At 36.7% G+C, this 20,406-nt stretch overlaps 1 protein-coding gene across 1 annotated transcript in view; it reads right to left on the reverse strand.

Annotated features, from left to right (window-relative positions):
- Nucleotides 1–20,175, reverse strand: part of THSD7A (thrombospondin type 1 domain containing 7A) — a 262,212-nt gene extending 242,037 nt beyond the window's left edge. Inside the window, exons 1-3 of the mRNA XM_085567407.1 lie at nucleotides 20,081–20,175; nucleotides 18,666–18,765; nucleotides 8,368–8,449 (exon numbers count right to left, since the gene is read on the reverse strand). The gene's annotated coding sequence lies outside the window, so the exon portion shown is untranslated. The remainder of the gene's footprint in view (nucleotides 1–8,367; nucleotides 8,450–18,665; nucleotides 18,766–20,080) is intronic.
- Between the last annotated feature and the right edge of the window lie 231 nt (nucleotides 20,176–20,406).

Genomic DNA, 20,406 nt, shown 5'->3' on the forward strand with positions numbered 1-20,406 from the left:
TCTCCATGGACAATAACTGGAACTTCTGTAAAACAGTATTGACAAACACTAAAATGTAACTTATGCTTCCCAAATTTAGCTATAAATAAGGTGTGCAAAATCACCATGTTCATGAATGACAACAGAGAAAAATGCCTCAGTTTCACATGAGAACTCGTAGAACAAGACCCTTCCTCAAAAAACTTCCCTAGATGAATTTCAATCACAGCCAGGAGTAAGCATATACAGTAGCAAACCAAGTGTTGCAGAATATCATAATCAGAAAAACTTTAAACACTTTCTTTTTCCTCTTTCTGAACATGAGAGAAACCATAGCATGGTTTACTTGTTGACAGGAATGGAAGAGGATTTAATAAAATCCCTCTTTGTAAGCCCTTGGAATAAAAACAGCCTGTAAGAAGAATTATCAAAAATCAAAAATCTAAAGATTGAACTTCTGTGTCCCTTGTGGGAAGAGTTAAAAGAGTTAAGGTACAAAAACAGGTTACAGTGTAATTTCTGACATAACAGCAGTATTCTTGTTAGTGATGTGCTTTTAACAATTGTGAGTCTAAAAACAAGGGGCTCAATATCCTGGTCCCAACCTGGGAATTCAAAATTTACAATGGGACATTTTATTGAGTTTTTAAGTACTCAAAATCAATTATGCATTGCTTTAGGTTTTATGACAAAGATTGTACTTAAAACAATCTTTCAACATTTTGGCAATCACGGGAAGCCTTAGGACTCAGCAATATTAACGATGATAATTCATGTAAGATTTCATATCAATCCAGATTGTTATACCTTTGTTTTAAAGCAACAAAAGGAGAAAGACTGAACATATTAAAGGATCAAATAATAAAATTTAAATTAAACTAAAATTGAAAGTCTTTCAGTCACTAGGAAGGTATCATTTCATATTGCTAATTACTTAGGAGACAGCTTGAGAGTCAAATAGAATTTGATATATGTATCAAATACATATTGATATCAGTATGTATTAAATTGACACCAGTAGGGTGATAACAAATTTTATACTCCAATTCATACTTCAGGAACAAATATGCACAGCATAAATTGTTTATGATGTATGAATGATTTACAGTGGTGGAGACGAAAACAGCTGTGAAAGACTAAAAATAACACCTTTGAATGACAAGGATGTATCGTTACATTCTCTCCCTGGTATATTGTCAGTCAAACACAAATAATATCCACAACTGCTCTGTGATTTCTGATACAATTTTCAACTTACTCCTTTTATGATCAAATTACAATACTTGTCTTAAAACGCTCTGCGGTAGCAAAGACCCTGAAGCAAGCCCACATCTCCTGGCACTCATTTGTTATAACAGACTGCTCACAGGTTCTTAGCAACCTTCATTTTCATGTTCCTTCCTGAAAAACTGATAGGATTTATTTTTGTAACTTCTTTGTTGAAAGACTGTATGGAAGACAATCCCACATATAACCAACTGTTAACGGGCTTCCCTGAGACCTTCAAAGATGTTATCAAACACCATATAAGAGCTTTTATCTGTTTTGTTACCATGTGTTAAGGGAGGCAGCCTCACACATTCCATCAGTTGATGAACAAAACACACTTTTGAAGGCTCTGCCTCAATATCAACTTGTCACTTATACCTCGGAGAGAAAGGGCTTCTGTTTTCAAAGTACAAAGCCCAAAACCCTGTCAAGCAGTTCCACTGAGATCCAAAGGCATCTCAACAGTAAATCACCTGAAAGCAGTTTGTGTGAGATGTCATTTCTGGAGAAGCAGCCTCCTGCATGGCTCCAAGCAGGCAGCAAGGACCACACACAATGACCCAAACATCCTCTTGATGATCCCTCCCAGGGTCCCCTCTCTCTGCTCTGAAAGAGCTTACCATGAGACACACAATGCCACATCTCAGACTTGGCAAGTTTGGGGTGAAACATTTTAATAGGTACTTCTGCATGAACAGCTCACTGGGGCTTCCTCATAATTTAAAATCTGTTACAGACCAATATGATCAAATAAATGTTTTCATGCCAACCCATAGTCCCACAGGTAATGACAAAATTTCTCAAAATGATGGTGATGTCTAAGTATTTCAATATTTAACAATTTCTTATATTACATTTTTCAAAGACATCTATATTACTCAAATAATTAAATTACTCTCCAAATAAGAGATTTCATAAGATCTACTCTTGATGAGTACACACTTTTGATAATGATATTGTATTATTATCACCCTGTTCTGACCAACTGGCATGTTGTTTTTCATCAAGTTATTTGATTTATTTCACAGTGGTTTTTCTTTACTATAATTCAGCTCAGGAAAGAAAACCATTAAAAATTAAAATTAGACTGGGCTAGCACTAATTGTATCAATATTCAGTTGTAGTACCCAAGCTCAGTTCCCAGAGTAAAGAAAATACCACCCAAGAATGACAGAGACATTAAGAATATAAGTGAATATATTTAATATATAAGTGAATATAAGTTAATGTATTTAAACATTAGCAATAAAACAATTTCCTTAGAAGTTCATGATAGAGTACCTAAAATCATGGGATGTACTTTTAATTAAGAAGTTGAAATATTAAAATGCTTATTTATAAACATTAAAAAGAGATATAAAAATCATGTGGTAAGATAATCCAAAATATTTCCAACAATCCTAAAGATTCCCAAATGTTTAGATAATGTGATGAAAATACCCACAGGGTCTTGACCAGAATATACATTACCCCTTTTAAAACAAATGCAATGTTTTAAAGAAATTCTCCTCTTTACTAAGAGGAGCTCATCTGTTTTTTAAAGGAAACATTTCTATCGCTGTGATATTTCTTAGTAACCAAAATCCCTTCTCTAGTTGGGTTGATTTCAAGGCCAGGAGCTGTCTGTTCTATATCACCTCAAAGAGAATTCACAGAGTAGATCCTAAAACACTTCCACATTACACTTTCTATATTTCAGTAAAAAACAAAACCCAATTTACCAACATAGGTAGATTTGAGAAAATGAACTGTGGTTCAATTACACTTAAACACAAATCTATTTGGATTAAGCTTCATTAGACAAAAAAAAAAAAAAAAAAAAAAAAAACACACCCAAACAAAAACCTCCAACCAAGCTGGAATTCTTAAGGCTGTGGTTGAAACTCTCCTGGCTAGTCAGGTCATGAAAGCAATGAAAGCATCACCTTTCACAAATTCACATACTCTGCTGATGCTCTGGCAGTTAAATAAAAGGCACACATAAGTTACTAAGCAATGAGTTCAGAGCTGAAAGATTTTCTCTTCTGATAAAGTTGCCTTTAGGAGACAAAAGGTCCTTTAGGTGTTCAAAAGGTGTCTCTCCCACATATACAGAAAGTAGAATGATGTATCATTACATCATTATGATTACTACATTCTGGTTATTAAAAAATAAGTTATTAAATAATGACCATTTGTACCATGTTTTTAAATCTTCAGAAACAGAAAGCATGCATCCCAAAGTATTAAAAACGCCAACAGAGCTCCCCAGTGTTGCCTTCCCAAAGGAAAGGTCCAAACAGTTACAAAGAAAAACAATGTAAAATGATAAAGCTAATAGTGCTTTTAAAACAAAACCCAATAACCAAAAAAAATTACTCTCAGATCAGTACTCAGTGTGACACTGATTCTGAAAATGTCACAGAAAGGTCAACAATACAGGCAATTATATAAAAATAGGCATAATCTCAACAGCCAATAATTGAAATGCTTTTAAGATTGTCTGATTAATGTAATAAAATATGAGGGTTTTTAATGAAAAATATGTTAATAAATATAAAACAGAACTTCAGACACGGAATTGCTAAAGAGTACTGCTGTACTGGGATTTTTTTGGTGATGAATCTTTGCAGAATCCAGATGTAAGCACAAAGTAATCACTATTAATAATTCATAATATTTGCAAATTATGAAGTTGCTTTACAGTAAAGAGTGATAGGGTTTGATCAGGTGGCAGCTTAACACACTCTGCCTAAGGTGCACACAATCAGTTTTATCATGGATTTGAAAAGAAGAAAACAATAAAAGATCCCAAGTCTTACAGATCCTCTCTCTCCTGACCCTCCTATAAAACACCAATAACTCAGTATTTGCGTTACTCTTTTGGTGTGATGCCCATTCAAACAAAATAAATTTTAGTTATTCAATTTGCATTGAGTACTAAATATTAGATGAAAATTGTTCAAAAAGAGACAATTTCAAACCCACATATTTACCCTTTAGAACAATTACATATTCTCTCTGTTATGTAATAGTGTTCTTTCCCCAGAACTGGTTCAAGAATAAGTAAAGACTGCTTAGCTCCTGTCAGCATGCAGCAGACAAACAGTGCTTCTAGAAAGTCCAAGAAGAGCACTTTATCTCATGCCAGATCTAGTCAAAAGTATTAGATACAGTGGCTCTAGATCTTATGCATTATTTCAGTCTCTAAATTTGCATAACCTCCACCAAGTAGTAAAACTGATCATATCATTAAAGATGACTTCAAGGGTCCAGAAAAAGTCTTTATCAGGGTCAGTAATTTCACTCTAGTGTATTAAATCCATCTACTCTCTATGGCTTCCCATGCTGTGGGAAACATTCTCCATATGCTGAGAGCTACTTTTCTTCTTACTCCCATTGAAATTCATGATTTTATGCAACAACAAAACTATCTACAGTACAGACAAAGGTGTCAGCGACCTGAGATTTCAGGATTTAAAGTACCAACCAGCCTGGTTCCTAAGGAATCTGGTCTTCCTAAAAGCACATGCCATATACAGAAAAATTGAGTGAAATTTTAATAGTGACATAAACTATTTTAGTTTCACTTGCTCTTTTTCTTAGCAGAACTGTGTGATAGTTCGCAGCAAATGCTCTGTGACAGGTTTTGCCTGGTACAAATTCCTCCCAGGAAGAAAGGCCTAATGCCTATTTCTCCTTATGGCAAATTTTAAGCAAATTAAACCAATAACCATGTTTTGAAAAACAATGCTGAGGACAGCATCGCTGATAGGACCCCCAGAGGGACACAGTCCATGTCAGCAGGCCAGCGCCCCTTGAAGCTGAATCTGAGTTGTTGCTGCCCCAGAAACTTCTCGTAGTGCTACGAGCAACAGGACAACAAAAACGCTAAAATCAAGGCATTATCATTTAGAGCTACCAAGAAAGTGAAACATTTTTCACAGCAAGGGGCTGAAGAGGGACCGGTGGTGCAACACTGGCCCCTAAGAGATACCAGCCGTAGAAAAATTTGGCAAATTTGTCACAGAATACTTGGAGTCAGCTAACCACATGAAGCATCAAAATGTTATAACAGGATTAAAGTTCAGTAGGTTTTAATCCTATTTTGTATTAAAGCCAGAGAAAACCTGTAACAAGAATAATTTACTAATGGAAAGTAGTTCAGGTCTCGTCCAGAGTTTAACAAGTGCACAGCACTTTCTGTACAACTTCTGGTTGACTTAAAGTGAAGATGGATGTTAATCCTATGTAGAAAGGACCTCAAGGATGTGTCATCTTGTAACTTCAAGTAATGTGTTCATTTTTGTAAGGCTAAAAGAAGCAGAAGCACACAGAAAAGCAAGTCTGTTCCAGCAGATATGGTATATAATGCAGGGAAACAACCACATCTTGCAGAAAAATGCCCATCCATAAAGGAAAACAATTTCTAAATTAAAAGAAAAAAAGTAATAAAAATGCTAGATCCTTCTTTTTCTTACCAACCTAATTGAATATAATTTAGCAAATACTAAATTTTAAACATGGTTTTAGTTATTAATTATCTCTCACAGAAAAGCACTCACAGAGTCTTAACCTGTCTTAATTATTTTGATTATTTCTAACACTAACAAACAAAAAGTTCTCTCATGTAAATCAGATTCTTGGACAAGAGAAACTAAAGTTCATATGAATTTGTCTACTTTTCCCAGAAATTCTGCCTTCAGATGAGGAATTATAGAGAAAATAGCATCACAGAAGACAGGCAACATTGTTTGCTTATCCTGGCTCCTTCTGAGGCCAGGGCTAAGAATTGGCACTACCTCAGCCCTCTGAGGTTTTGACTTTGCCTACAAGAGTAACTTTCCATCCTGTGCTTACCAGACAAAAGCTAATTAATAAAGAGCAAACCACAAGGTACAACTCTTCATAGCTGACAGGCAAGATTAAATCAAGAAAAGATAATTCCTACATTAATTCCTATTGTTATCAAAAATCTTCAGAGTAAGCCTTGCCATCACTGCTTAAACTGGAATTCAGATAAAAGCACTCACATCCAATAAATGGGACCATTTCAAGACACATACAGACATTCGGTTCTTCTCCTAACAAGAAGCAACATATCATAGCATGAATACAAAGCACAATTACAAGCCTAAGCAATGCCTTCCAGCCCATTCTTTTCAAAATCAAATGCAGATGCACCCTAATTCAACATTAAATATAATCAATATCACACAGGAGGTCACAGTATATAAATAGTATTTAAGAAGCACTTCTCTGAAGAAAAGAAAAAAACAAACAAAAGAAAACCCACAAACCCCAAAATAAAATTAAAAACAAAACAACAAGAGAAATTCATCCAAACTCTGCTTCTCATTGCAACAACTTTCTGCTGGAAGCACTGCAGTGCAAGGTTGACTGGGAGACATTGGCTCAATCTCACATGCATCTTTCCAGGTCTAATTAGATTTAAATGTGACATCCAGATTTCAAACACATTTCAAAAATCTCTCCGAGTTTATTTAACAAGGATCCAATTGTTTTCCTTCAATTTTATTTATTTTGGTAATACAGCCTCTCAGCTGGAAAAGAAAAATGGCATAATCCTTTCTGGGTTGTTTGGAGAGTCTGATATTCCTTAATACCGTTGTTCAGACACAGCTGAACCCTTTACTGAGTTTACTCAACAAACAGAGGCTCTTTGTCACACTCAACTGCAAGAAAAACAACAAACAAGGATGTCCTTACCCACCATAGGCTAAGAGCCGTATTTTAAATGAGCTTATGTATTCCTAGTGTAGAAGCACATCCAGACACACTAAGAACACATGGAATGCCAATAGGGCCCTGCCAGTATCTGACAGGCTCCAGGTGTGACACAAAGCAGCATTATTATGGCATACAGACAACAAGATACTTAAATCACAACCCCTGACAGCACGTGAGCAGCTCTGGCCTGGCTCTAACCATCCCCTTCACCACAGCCCTGGGGACAGCCCACGGCTGCCAGCGGGTCCCTGATGCTCTGCTATGGATGTGCAGGACACACCACAGAGGGAAACCTTCTCCCAGTGAGGAGTCACAAATCCCAGAGAACACCTCTGTGCCTTCAGCAAAGCTCCTGCCTATGAACACAGCTTCCATGGCAGTGCTGGCACCTTGATGAGGGCACACATGCAGAAATTGCTTGTCCTTATGCAGTTCCTCTACTACCTCAAGAAGATATGAATACCTCTGGCTTTTCTGTGACCAACTCTCCCCAAGATACAACAGCAATTGTAGAGAGAGAGCATCAGGAGAGGTGGGATGAAATGTCACTCATCTCTGCAGACTCTGCTTCAGTGATATTTTCAAGTTGTGGAACTTCTCTACCAAACACTATTCCAAACACTTACAAAATCACAGTGAATAGTTTGTAAAACACAATTGTTCCATCCCACTGCAGCAAAAGTTAAAACCATAGAGCCAGAGCTTTACAAAGTTTAAGCTTCATAAAAATAATGTAGTTTTATATTCCAGGACCCCCCCAAAAAAAAATAATAAAAAACCATACTGTCTTCAGGTGAATCCACATTGCAGATGTAGTATTATTAAAAATTAGTTTTGATGCCAGCTGCTATTTTTAAGCATTTAAGTCTTAGATTTGAGGGCTCTCATGCAACACTAGCATAATTTTGACAGCAGAAAAAACAGCTACAAAATTAGGAATTTTCTCTGATATTTTTACAAAACTAGCAGTGTAAGGATTAAGCAGAACATATGAAAATTACCAGTAAAGCTAGGATTAAACATAACTGTGGTTTTACAATTATGATAAAATCAAATATGAGAGTATATGAATTCATATACGCACATATATATGCACATTTGTCTAAAATGGTATTTTATTAAACATAAATAGACCAGTTATGAGTATGTGTGTGTAACAGTAGCACAAAGAACACAATAGAAGACATAAATTACAAAGGAATAAGAGGATATATTGCATTTAGAAAGGAAATGTATTCATTCCTTACAACATATCACATAAGTATAAATATATAATATGGATATATGATCTCTAATATATATTTAATCTATCTATAGACAGAGATATTTACACTTCCACATGTAAGTGAAGTTAACTGTTCAAAAATTGGTAATGAAGGAAAAACATACCTGTTAATAATTCAGAATGATCAAAGTTGCAGAAGGCTTTCACAGAAGTGTGGAAAGTTGAATTACAGGTGAAATCCACTGCCTATAAACATAAAGTGATGCATTACAAAAATACACACACACAACCCCCAACACATATGGGCTCTATACCAGGTTATGAGAATGGCATTTTAGAGTCATCAAGAACAGCAATCTGAAAATGCCTCCTTGATGTCCAGCAGCAGAGAAAAAATCTGTTCATTTTGGCAATGGGACAGAGTGGGAGGAGATTTAATTGGAAAAGATTTCGGTAACAAACCAAGAATCCTCAAAATGCAACTTTATGAAAGTAGCTCAAATTCTGGTTGTTGTATGTTTTATACCAGTACAGAGAAAAACTAGAAAAGACATTAGGGTATAACAACATGGAATGCTCAAAGATTATGCTGTGACTTTTATATTTTAAAAAAGTATCTTTCATCATGAAAGAGAAATGCATACAGAGTGGTTAGAGCAGAGATCCATAAAATCAAATGTATGAAAGACTAATTGAGGCTCACAATTACTGACAAGTCTCAGATGCAAGTAACAGTTTTTTTATAGAGGCTTCAGTTTTGTGCAATTAATTAGCACAATATACTCTGAAGGTCAAATGGTAAAAATGAGGATTACAGAAGGTAGTAAAGCATAAATCATTAAATACTATTAATGTGTTTCATATACTGGAGACTGTCAAATTATTCTCTTCTTGTAGTCTTGCCACACATTCTTTTCAATTGGAGAACAGTTTTTCAGAAATATTACACAGGTAACTAATGACTGTTAGCTTAAAAATGGTTATTTAAATTATTTACTAACAGATGTCCTTTTGAATTATTAATTTCTCTTGGAAGTCTATAAAGCTTTATAATGAGACTAGTTAAATAAATGTTTTAGCTGTGACCCGAGGCAGAATTTTTTTCAAACAGCATACTTCAGCTGATGAAGCTTGAAACCAGAATCTCAGTTCTTCTTGGTACTGTAACCCTCTTTTTGAGTACATAAAGGAATTTTCTACTCATTAGCATACATTTCCATTTATATTTCCAAAAGCAAGTTTCCTTTGTTCATGAGGAAGAAGCAAACAAAAATGACAGAAGTTAATTTTTTTAATGCCTCACAAATTGATTTTATCCAAAGCCACTCTTCCCACACCACATGCACTGAATTGCAATTGCCTGCCATGGCTAAACCATATCTTTATATGGTTCAGTCCATATAAAGATATTATACTAGGAAACTGCTTGTAGGGCTAACCACAGTATTACACAGAAAAAAACTTATTAAAAAAAAAAAGAAAATCACAGAAGTTAAGCAACAAAACTGTTCTAATTTATTTAGTTGAATAGCATGATTTTTTTTTTACATTATTATAGTAAGCATTGTTAGTCTTCATTGTCTGTACCTCTTATTTGGCAATTATGAGAAAAAAATAGGAAAGGGCTTTTGTTTCATCAGTAGCACTTCTATGACAAGTTATGCCTCAAGCATACACAAAGACCCTGCAGCATTCAGATGGGAGGCAAGTAATAATACCACTGCTATCCATGAGTAAAACTTCTATTCTCATACAAAGAATTGCCACTTGAAAGCTGATTGTAGCAAAACTGTGTAAAATACTTGCTCTTTTCCCCAAATAAGTTTGCTTCAAATGAATCACTAAGCAGTTAGGTCACCAAATCTACTGCCATCACAACAGAGAGTTAAGATGTTCTCTCCATGTCTTGACAAGCTTCTTTTGGAAAACTAAAGAAAAAAGTGATAGTCCCAAGTGCTCCTAAAAACTTGAATGGGGCAGGAAAAACTGTACCTGAAAACCACTACATTTTCTAACAGATACCCACAAAAGTACATTTGTTGCAATCTGTTACTTGGAAGATGTTTGTCTAGAAAGCAGCTTGATTTAACGTATTGCAAATGGTGTAAAGAGAATATAAAATAGTCCAAAAGGACCCCATCTAAAGTTTTACAATGTATTTGGTATCAGCTGATCAGATTATGCCATCATTTTCTGTGTGCTGGATGATTTCTACATCCACCTTCCTCAGTTTTCAAGTGGTCCTTGTACATGCTCACAATGTACATGCTCAATGCCAAAAAACCCAAGCATAAATCTACACTTGGCTACTACAGGTGCCTCCTATAGAACAAAAACATAAGGCCATGCTTTTATGCAGAAATCTTAGCAAATAAGAGCTATTGGGACTTAGTAGAGGATTTTGAAAGGCCTGGAAAAATTAGGAGAAAACAATCTAGATCAGCAAAAGAAAAACTGCAGTAACTAAGGGTAAATACCTCTTCTTTCTCAAACTCTTTTGTATTCTGATGGCAAGGAGTAAAAAAAGCAATACACCAAGTCATAACACTAGCAGGCCTTTACTAATGTCATGCTTTTACTAATGCTATTAACAGAGGAGTTAAATAAAGAATAGACTGAAATTTCCATAAATTGGTAAAAATGAGGATTACAGAAGGCAATAAAGCATAAATCATTAAATACCATGAATGTGTTTCATATATTGAAGGCTGTCAAAATATTCTCTTCTTGTAGTCTTACCACACATTCTTTTCAATTGGAGAACAGTTCTTCAGAAATACTGAAGAATTGCCTGACTTTTCAGACTCAAAAGTCAGACCATTTGTGTCTTCTGTGATGAACAGTTACTAGCACAAGCAAAGGATCTGGACTATGATGTGTTTTCTGAGAAACTGTAGCATATTAACATAGCTCGAGGCAGAACTGAAGCAAAAGACAATTGGAGACTCGTGACACCAATCAAAGCAGCAGCACTTTGCAACACAGTATCAGTTCTGTAACGTTCTTAATCTTTTTAAAATAAAAGTTTTACTTCTAAAATACTCAATTACTGAAAAAAGCAACAAACAATTGAAAATCAGAAGGCATCACTTTTCAGACAAACAATAGACATTTTTAATAGACACATGCCTGGCTAAATGCAATTTGAGCCTCCTCTGCTTTTACACGGATAAAATTATAATGAACTTCACTTAAAACTCTCAGATGAGGAAATAAATCAGGTGCACATTTAATATATGAATTCTTAGAACAAGATTAAGTCAGTGTCCAATCCTCAATATTTCCATGCATAGAAAAAAGTTTACAAAATTCTTCCTTCAGCCCAGTTTCTAAAGTCCCAGTTTAAAAATATAGGTCAAGTTACCTATTGCCTCCAAACTTTCTCAAAGTCAGCTCAAATAGTGCAAGCCTGACCCATTTTGAGTGGGCTCTTCAAAACTAACTAAAATTAATCAGGTGGCTGCATCACTTTTCAATAAATATCTTTTTCTGCATTAAAGGTCTTGCATATTAAATATATTAGCATTTGAATTCCATACTCAGAGAAGATTGATGTGAAGAACTCACAGGCACTTGGGGTTCACTAGTCAGCTCCATGTAGATTAGTGCTTTATGTGTTTTATTTAATAATTGCTAGAGTAAAGAAGTATTAATATAAAGGTTGAGCGCAACAGAAAAATCACTATTTGTTTCTGATCACTATTCATTAGTTTCATTGAAGGAAAACAGAAACATTAAAAATCAGAATATATACATTTCCTATTATAATTACTATACAAATTCCTTCTTTTGACAACCTAAACAATGAAAATTAACTCAATTCTAGTATCTTCTCTTGTTAGTACTTGAAACAGAGGAATGGGGAACAGTTGGGAACAAACATTCCCTACTTAGTAAAACTGACCCATACACTATACAATGTGGGAATGTCCATTGGAAAATCATCTTGCAAATTCCATCCAAATATTTCAGGACGATATTTCTACTCTAAAAGTCCCATTTTCTGAGATATTTTTAAAAGTAGCTTCATTCAGATTATTAAGCAATATTATTGTGAAAATCACTTATGAGGGATTTCTGATGATTTACTGTCTTTTTTTTTGGCTGAGCCTGCCAAAACAAATATTATTGTAGCAAAATTTGGCATATATTAGTCCTCTCTAGATTTCTGCTAATACATTTCCAAGTCTTTCAGGTACAAATAAGGCAAATCTCTTAATATACCCACCACAGATTTTCTCTGAGGATATCTATTATGAGAAATTCAAGAGAAGTCCACTGATAAGACGAGCTGCTCAGGTAAAAGGACTTTTATAGCCTGAAAACTGCTATCTATAATCTTGGCACTTTGATCTCTCAGAATATGAACTAATGTATCTGGAATGTAGCTCATTATTAATAGTTAAATATCTTTAAATTGAGCAGCTTTGAAGATCACTTCCAATATCAATACCTTGCATTTATACAGGGCTTTCATTTTCAAGGACAATGGTATATTGTCCCTGAATCATGCATATGCACACAGATACAGAGACTTTTATTTACATTCAAACACATCATTAAGATTAGAAATATGTATCCATTTCAAAATAAATATAAATGCATAATCTATCAGCTTACATATAGTTTTTGAGATTTCAATATATAAGCCTAGGTGACAGCCCAAAGTATAATCACAAATGTAATTGTAGCAATTAATTGTGGAGAACATCATCCAGTGTTCTCTGTCAAAAGATGACTTCTGTGCAGAAAATAAACAAAACAGCGTTCATTTTTTAATGGGTTCTGAAAATAAGGGGGAAAGCTTTATCTTTTACAGAGGAATCTTCTACAAAATACCATTTGCAACATTTTACTTAACACAGGATAGACATTTCAGTCAATTCAAATCTTCACAGACTCACTTCTGTTGATCCTTAAAAATTTCCACCAGGTTATTTTTAAATGAGATACAGTGGCCAGAGATTTATACCAGACAAAAATCAACAAAAAAAATCTATTAAAGACAAAACCAAGAAGTTCTGCTCAAAGATTTCTGATATAGCAAGCAGCACAAGTTCCCCTTCATTTAAATTGATTATACTTGCTATGCAATATTCCAAAGGTACATTGTCTTGTAATTTACTTCTTTTCCTAAACCTTTTCCTAAACAAACATAGGTTAACCTTTTCCTAAACACCATCTTATGGCTTCCAAACAGGGAGGGCAAAATCCCTCCAGCACTGAAGCAAAAAGGAACTTCATTACCAACTTTAATGGTAATAAAAACAACTTTTTGTTGATATCATCTCTTGAACTAAGGAAAGCTGAAAGGAGCTGAATTTATTACTTATTTAAATAACCACACTTTTAGCAGTTGATCTGTTTTTTTAGACATTGCACCTTTGTAAAAGATTATTTTCCCATTATTGCTGTAAGAGCCTTCCACAAGCCAACATTTGCAGTATTGCATCCTATTTCCAAGTGTAATGACCCTCAAAATTCAAGATTGATTTTGGTTTTATTCTGATCAATACTAATCTCCAAGATATATTTGACTTCGCACTGACCTAAACAAAAAGGTCACTATCTGTGTATTAGTCAATCTCCAAAACATTTATTAAATTAATTTCAGAGACCACAAAAGGTATATTATTACAACTGTTTCTATCTGGGATTTCTATCCATCATCCTTTACATGCAACTGATAATCCACATAATCACATTGTCACTCTAGTGGATTTCTCAGAACATCTTGATCTGTCCTCAATTATTTTAAGATTCATCTTTCTTGTATTTATCTAATTGGAGGAACACCATCATATTATATAGTTACTGAATTACTGGAATCCAGTCTTACACACATTAAAGTCAGTGGGAGAATATATCTCCCTTCAGTGACAAAACTGAGCTCTTAAAGACTTGGGGGGAATATAAAATATTGTGTTAATACTTTAGGTCCCCCTGAAAGAAAAGCAGGCAAAATACTTTGACTAGCATATTTTTTAAAGAAAATTCACAGCACCCAGAAGCATATTTCTATAATGCTCATTTTTTAAAAATATAGATTTCTGACTAGTTTCTTAATTTATTGGCTAATTTCAAAGTAAGACTGTAAAAACTATACATGCATTAAGGAAACGGAAAACATAATAAAATTGTTACTAACTGATCTGAGGTAGACTTCTCCTCACTTTTATTATCTTCCCTCAAACAAACAAAAAAAAAGCATAAAGCTTAGAAAAACACAAAGAAAAGAGAAAGATCAATAAATATAGGATATAATAATTTTTAAAATTAAAATTAGTAAATTCATTTAACGCCTTTTTTGTTCTTGTTATGATATGCAGTTTTGCCTCCCAAGGACATTACAAATTTCAATAGAATTATCTGCATTTCTGATAGATAGCACAATTCAATATTTGCGTAGTAAAGACCCCATATAGTACATTATACATTACTTGAGGCAAGAACCATGTGTTTATTTCCTCCTTCAGGTGGAAAGAAATTAAATTAAATAATTTTATAACCCAGCTAAAATTTTAAGCTACAGTAATACTAAAGACTCCATGAAATTTCTGTCCAGAAGTATTATTAAAAACCAAGTACTTGTAAGTTACCCATGTATACTTCAATATAATTCTATGAGACCCTATACACTTAGAATTTTCACCCAGCAGATGCATTTGCTTAAAAATTCAAATATAAGCTTTCCACTGCCTCTGGAGTTGCAGACACTAAAAGACATAAGAGCAGGTGAAATAAAGTGAATAGTGAATAAAAGGGAGATGTTACTTAATTAAAAATAAAACCAAAAGAGCGGACAGTAACCAAGACAATGGATACAAATAGCCAGAGAGGAGGCAATTAATTTCATAAACATAACAAAAAAAAAAATCATCCAGGTCTCCTAACCATGGCATAAATATGAGTCTCACAGCTATTTTCACTCTGGCTCAGGTTAACATGCCCCTATTTCAAACTCAACTGTTTGATGACTTTTAGACTTCCACTTCCATACTGCTACCACCATCACATCTTGGGCCAGGGAAGAGAGAAAGACTTCCAGCTGGATTCTACTTAAAATTACTCATGTAAGGTATCTTTCTACTAAATAAAATTACATTAGAAGTAAACCTTTTTCTACCCAAACAGACAAACAAGTGGTCCCACAGTATACAGTTTACCTAAGGAGCCTCCGAGGGACAGAGCAGTGTCTGGCAAACTTTGACATCCTGACTTGAAGCAGGAAGAGTACAGCACATACTCTGCTATGGTTGCTAAATGGATTCAAAAGACTTCTCTAAGGAACAAGAGAGATAAAGAGAAGCCTGTGCTATTGTCTGAAATGTGAGTGGTTCCACCAGAGATGCCAGCATGCTACACAAAAGCAAAATTACACTCTCTTACACACAACATAAAATGAGAGACAAAAAAGCCAACAAGATTTGGTAGATTAAAGCTCTTTTAAACTTGTATTTAATTTTAAAATTGTCATTTTTAGCAGAATTTTAGCTCCACAAACTACTACATTCACTTTCTTCACTGCCCTTGGTATGTGAGGGTGACAGAAGAATGCCTAAAAATGTCTCCATTGGCCATTTTTTCATATTCCTTTATAAAATGGCTCTCACTTGAAAACATTTTGAATATTATTTGTTTTCAGAAGAAATTTATAGGAGTGTATAAGGCCATTCAGAGGAAGAGCCAGACCTAAGCACAGGCTGAGGAGTGAGAGAGCAGAAGAGATTTATGTCCCACTTCAGAGAGCCCAGAGGGCTGCTGAAACAAAGGCAAGAGAACCAAGAATAGAAAGGCAGGCTGCACACAATGCAGCTTGAGCCTGCTAAGAAGCAGCAAGCAGCTTATAGCTGACATAGAAGAACAATCACTCAAGAGGAGTTGAACAGTGGCAAGCACCAAAAAACAATGAAGAGTTTCTGAAGCTTCATGATAAACATCCTGAAAGGAGAGATGGACTGGCATGCTGCATGGCATGATATTTAAAGCTTTGACACAAACTAAATGCAAACACTCCCTGGGCACATATAATCCCTTCTGGAAAAATAGACAAACTCCATCTCAAAAGTCCTGCAGTACTTCCCAACCACTCTCTGCTGCCTCTGGGTGTTCCACAACCCATGTGTTCCTACAGGAGGATGTTCTCCAAATTTCTGCAAGACAATTTTTTCAAGGGTAGCACTTAGTTGTTCTCCTGACAGCAATGTTCTTTACCAAAAGCCTCTGGTTCCCTTCTGTTGATGCTCCCCCAAGTTTGCAGATGGAGTCTATGTCCTACATAGCTTTCATTTCACTTGGTCAAACAAATCAGGACCTCTTTTATCTCCTCATGACCAGACCATCCTATTAGCCCTGTACAGCACCTGACCCAATTTCAGCTGTTTCTTCTTGAAGATGAGTGATCAGAAAATTTCCTCTCATCATAAAGTGTGAGTTTATACTATTATTTTTATCAAATATTTCAGAACCCTCTTTACACAGGCATCATAAGGTTAGATTTTGCTTTTTCCACTGCTACTTTATTTTGACCATTCAGGTGAATATTTCCTTTCTTTCTTCTCCAAGTTTCTATCACAGAACAAATCTTATAAAGGTTATATATTCATATATGAATATGAAGATAATGAATTAACTACAGCACCATTCAAACACCTCAACTTCAGCAACTTGAATATTTAACATCATTGCCAAATATACAACAGAGGAGATAAGGACAACTGTGGAAAGAGAGACTTGGTTTTCATACATAAATTTCAAGAAAGCTCTTATATATCCATACACCATCAGCCAACCATATGAAAGTTAAAGGGGATATTCCTGTGCTACAAAAGTAATTTTCTACTTGTAATACGCAAATTATTTCCAAGTGGTCTAACACACAAATTAAGAAAAACTAGCCTGCTGAAACCAAAATTTACATGGCAAATTGACTCTACTGTAAAATTGCCCATCGTCTGTGAATGAAATAAATGTGACAACCACTTCTTATATTATTTGGATACCTTCCCTGTACGTGGTAATTTGAGTTGAGGACACAGTTTTGACAGGCATTCTATGCTTATGATAAACTAACAGCTCAAAGAAGATATTGAATATATTTAGCTCATGAATAGTTTTGCATTTGAGAGGAAGAGTAACTTTTACAGCAGCACAATCCATCATAGCAGACTGAAACCTGTGATCTATGTGAATAATAGCATTCTAGGCTCAACATTTCCTGCATCTCCTTCACAAGACATTTAATCCTGGTTTCAACCTCTGTCAGGTAAAAGTATTAAGCACAAAATAAAGTAAATGAAAAAGCAAAGACTTTTTTCAAATTATTAAAGTATGAAATTCTAGGATATCTTTTATATTATCTACAATTTTACTTGTCAGTCTAACAAAATAGAGCTGGAAAATGTAGACTGCTATGGTTAAAAATCAATTTAATACAGTTTTCAGCTGTTAAAACAAGAACTTTTTTTTTTCCTGATTACATTCCAAATACACTTGGGATATTGATTAACTAGTGATTAAGTGTGATAAACCAATGACTTACACCTTTAAAATTTAAAGCAGTCAGGAAGGCATAAGTGAAAGGGTATTTCACCTGACACACATTGACCGAAAGAATTACAAAGAATGGAAAGCCTGGGATTGTAGTACTTCAACTGAATTCTTTATTCAGTAAAAATTTTAGTATCACATACAATCTAGTCAATAAAGTTATCCCTTTTTCTACTGCCCACATTACTGTTGCAATAGGATCCAAATAAAGACTTTGTTGTTCTCTTGTGGATTTGGATGGCAGGCCTGACTGCAGCAATCCTAGATCACTCCCTCCAGCTATTATGACCAGCTGTGACAGATACACTACATATGATTGCTGTAATATATGATACACTGGTGTGATATATAGCCTATAGAAGTGCTATGTCAGAGTATTATCACTTTGTCAGCTTCCCACTACTCCTCCTTGTCATAAAATGCACAATGTGGGAAGATAAATGTGGAATCCAAGTGCCTAACCACAGCTGGAATTTCTGGTATTTTGTACTGCCCAGGAAAATGAATTGTAAAACATCAGAAATAATTTGGTAGTTGCAAAGATACTCTAAATTCCTTCGTTTACAAAAGCAAGCCCCTAACAGTATAAATAGTTAATCTGTTCCAAGGAGACAAAGTAGTGATGAGTGAGAGCCCTTACCATCTCACCAGAAAACTTGCATTACTCCAGAGTAGTGCCATAAAACCAATGGAACATCCGACAGCTTAACAAAAAGAAACATCTCTACAGTCCTTCTGGATCTCAAGTCAAAAGAGGACTCACAAAATTAACCAGTCACATAAGCTTGGATTTTTTAAGAATGTCTTCAAATATTATCTCATGTTATACCAATGGCCTTAAGAGAAAGTGAGTCATTCCAAAATAAAGTCAACAGTATAGCTGAAATGGGAACAAGCCATGGACAATGTGTACCTAAGAAAATCACCTGCTCCCAGAGCACAGCATCATGTTCTCAAGCGACTTTCATAACATTTGTCCCCAACTGTCTTCCAGATACTCTCAAAGAGACCTCCTAGAAAAAAGAAAAACAGCTTTTTCAATAAAGTCTTTGGAAAACAGAACTAAAGCCAGGAAAGGACAATACAGGTCCTGTGACCTAAACATAAGCAGCAAATTATTTTCATATGTTATCTTACAGACATTAAAACTAAAGGCTGACCTGATCAATTTTTATAAAGTAGACATTTTAGTGAAGTACAAGTCTGTTAAACCAGCTTTCTTCAGTGCAGCTTCTTTGAACTTAGTGTTAATTTATCAATTGTTAGACGTAGCCACATCAGAAAATTCACTCAGAATTAAGCCTCCCAATCTCAGTGTTAGACATGAAATAGTTCATACAACATAGAAAGCCACATCCATAACCCAGAACCACTTTTTATCAGTTTCTATAATGACACAGATTTACATTTCACTTAGGTTGAATTATTAAAAGAGACTTGAATTTAACTTTATGCCAACAGTCTTTACAAGAGTTATTTTCTTTCTTAATTATACCCTGTTCTTTACATTCCTTTTGTTTGTTTAAGAGAGCCCAAGAAGTCGCCTAAGCGTATGCGATATGCCTGTCCCCACGCCCTCTGGTCTCTTTACAGATGCCGCTTCGCTACTCCTGCAGCATCAGCTCCGCCGGTCCCGTTACAAAACGCACGTCAGGAGCAGCACCGAGCGCTCCCAGGCGCGGAGCGGTACTGCTGCGTGTTTAAAGGGCGCAACTACAGCCCTGCTCCTACAGCACGCACAAATTAACCTGACAAACGAGAGCCTTTTTTCTTAAAATATCAATTATTTGCTTCACAAAGTACACTGACAGCTTCAGTCCCGGGCCAAAGGCTCGCTCACAGGGCGCTAGGCAAACTCGTTCTGATGACCTTTTCACTTTTTATAGGTATGGCTTCACGTCATGCCTTTTTGCTTTGCCTCCCCACCAAGAGCGTATCCACAGCTGAGCAGCTGTGCTGAGTGATAAACTCTGCGTGACACCTACAAGATCCCTGAGCAAACAGTTTTCCCAGCCTCCCGCCCGGCCCCTTCGCAGCTCCACGTCGGGAACAGCCAGGATGCGGCAACTCCCAGGCGGTGGCAGCCGCGCCGGGGCAAGCGGGGAGGCGGCAGCGGGGCAGGGTCCGGGTGCGACCGAGCCGAGCGGAGAGGAGAGGGCGAAGGGGAGGACGCAGGTGAGAGCCCGGCTCCGCGGCCGCCCGCAAGCAGCTGCCCGCCCCATCCCCGCACCGCCCTGCGGCGGCTCCGCGCCCGCGGAGGGCAGACGCTGCCCCGGAGCGGGAGGACGCCGCAGCCCGGCTGCCTGAGCGCCCGCCCGCCGCACTCACCGCCCCTCGCCGCTCCGCTGCCCGCGCCGGGACGCGGCGCTGGCACCTCCCTCCCTCCCTCCCTCCTGCGGCGGGGCGGAGGCTCCGCGGCCCCGGTGCCCCGCGCCGCCCACGCCGCCTTCCGCGGGCCTCCACCCGCCCCCGGCATCACGCGGCCGCCCCTCCCCGGGAGCCAGCGGCTCCATCCGCAATGCAGCTGCGGCCGCCCTCTCGCCTTCTCCCGGCCGTCCTCCTCCGCCCGGCCCGTGCGGGCACCTGCCGCTGCCCCTCGGCTGCGGGATCGGGAGCGGCGCGCCCGGGCCCGGCCCCCGCCCGCGGGCGGCACC

This window comes from Lonchura striata, chromosome 2 (assembly GCF_050655825.1).
Source record: "Lonchura striata isolate lonStrDom1 chromosome 2, ASM5065582v1, whole genome shotgun sequence".
Lineage (NCBI taxonomy): Eukaryota > Metazoa > Chordata > Aves > Passeriformes > Estrildidae > Lonchura > Lonchura striata.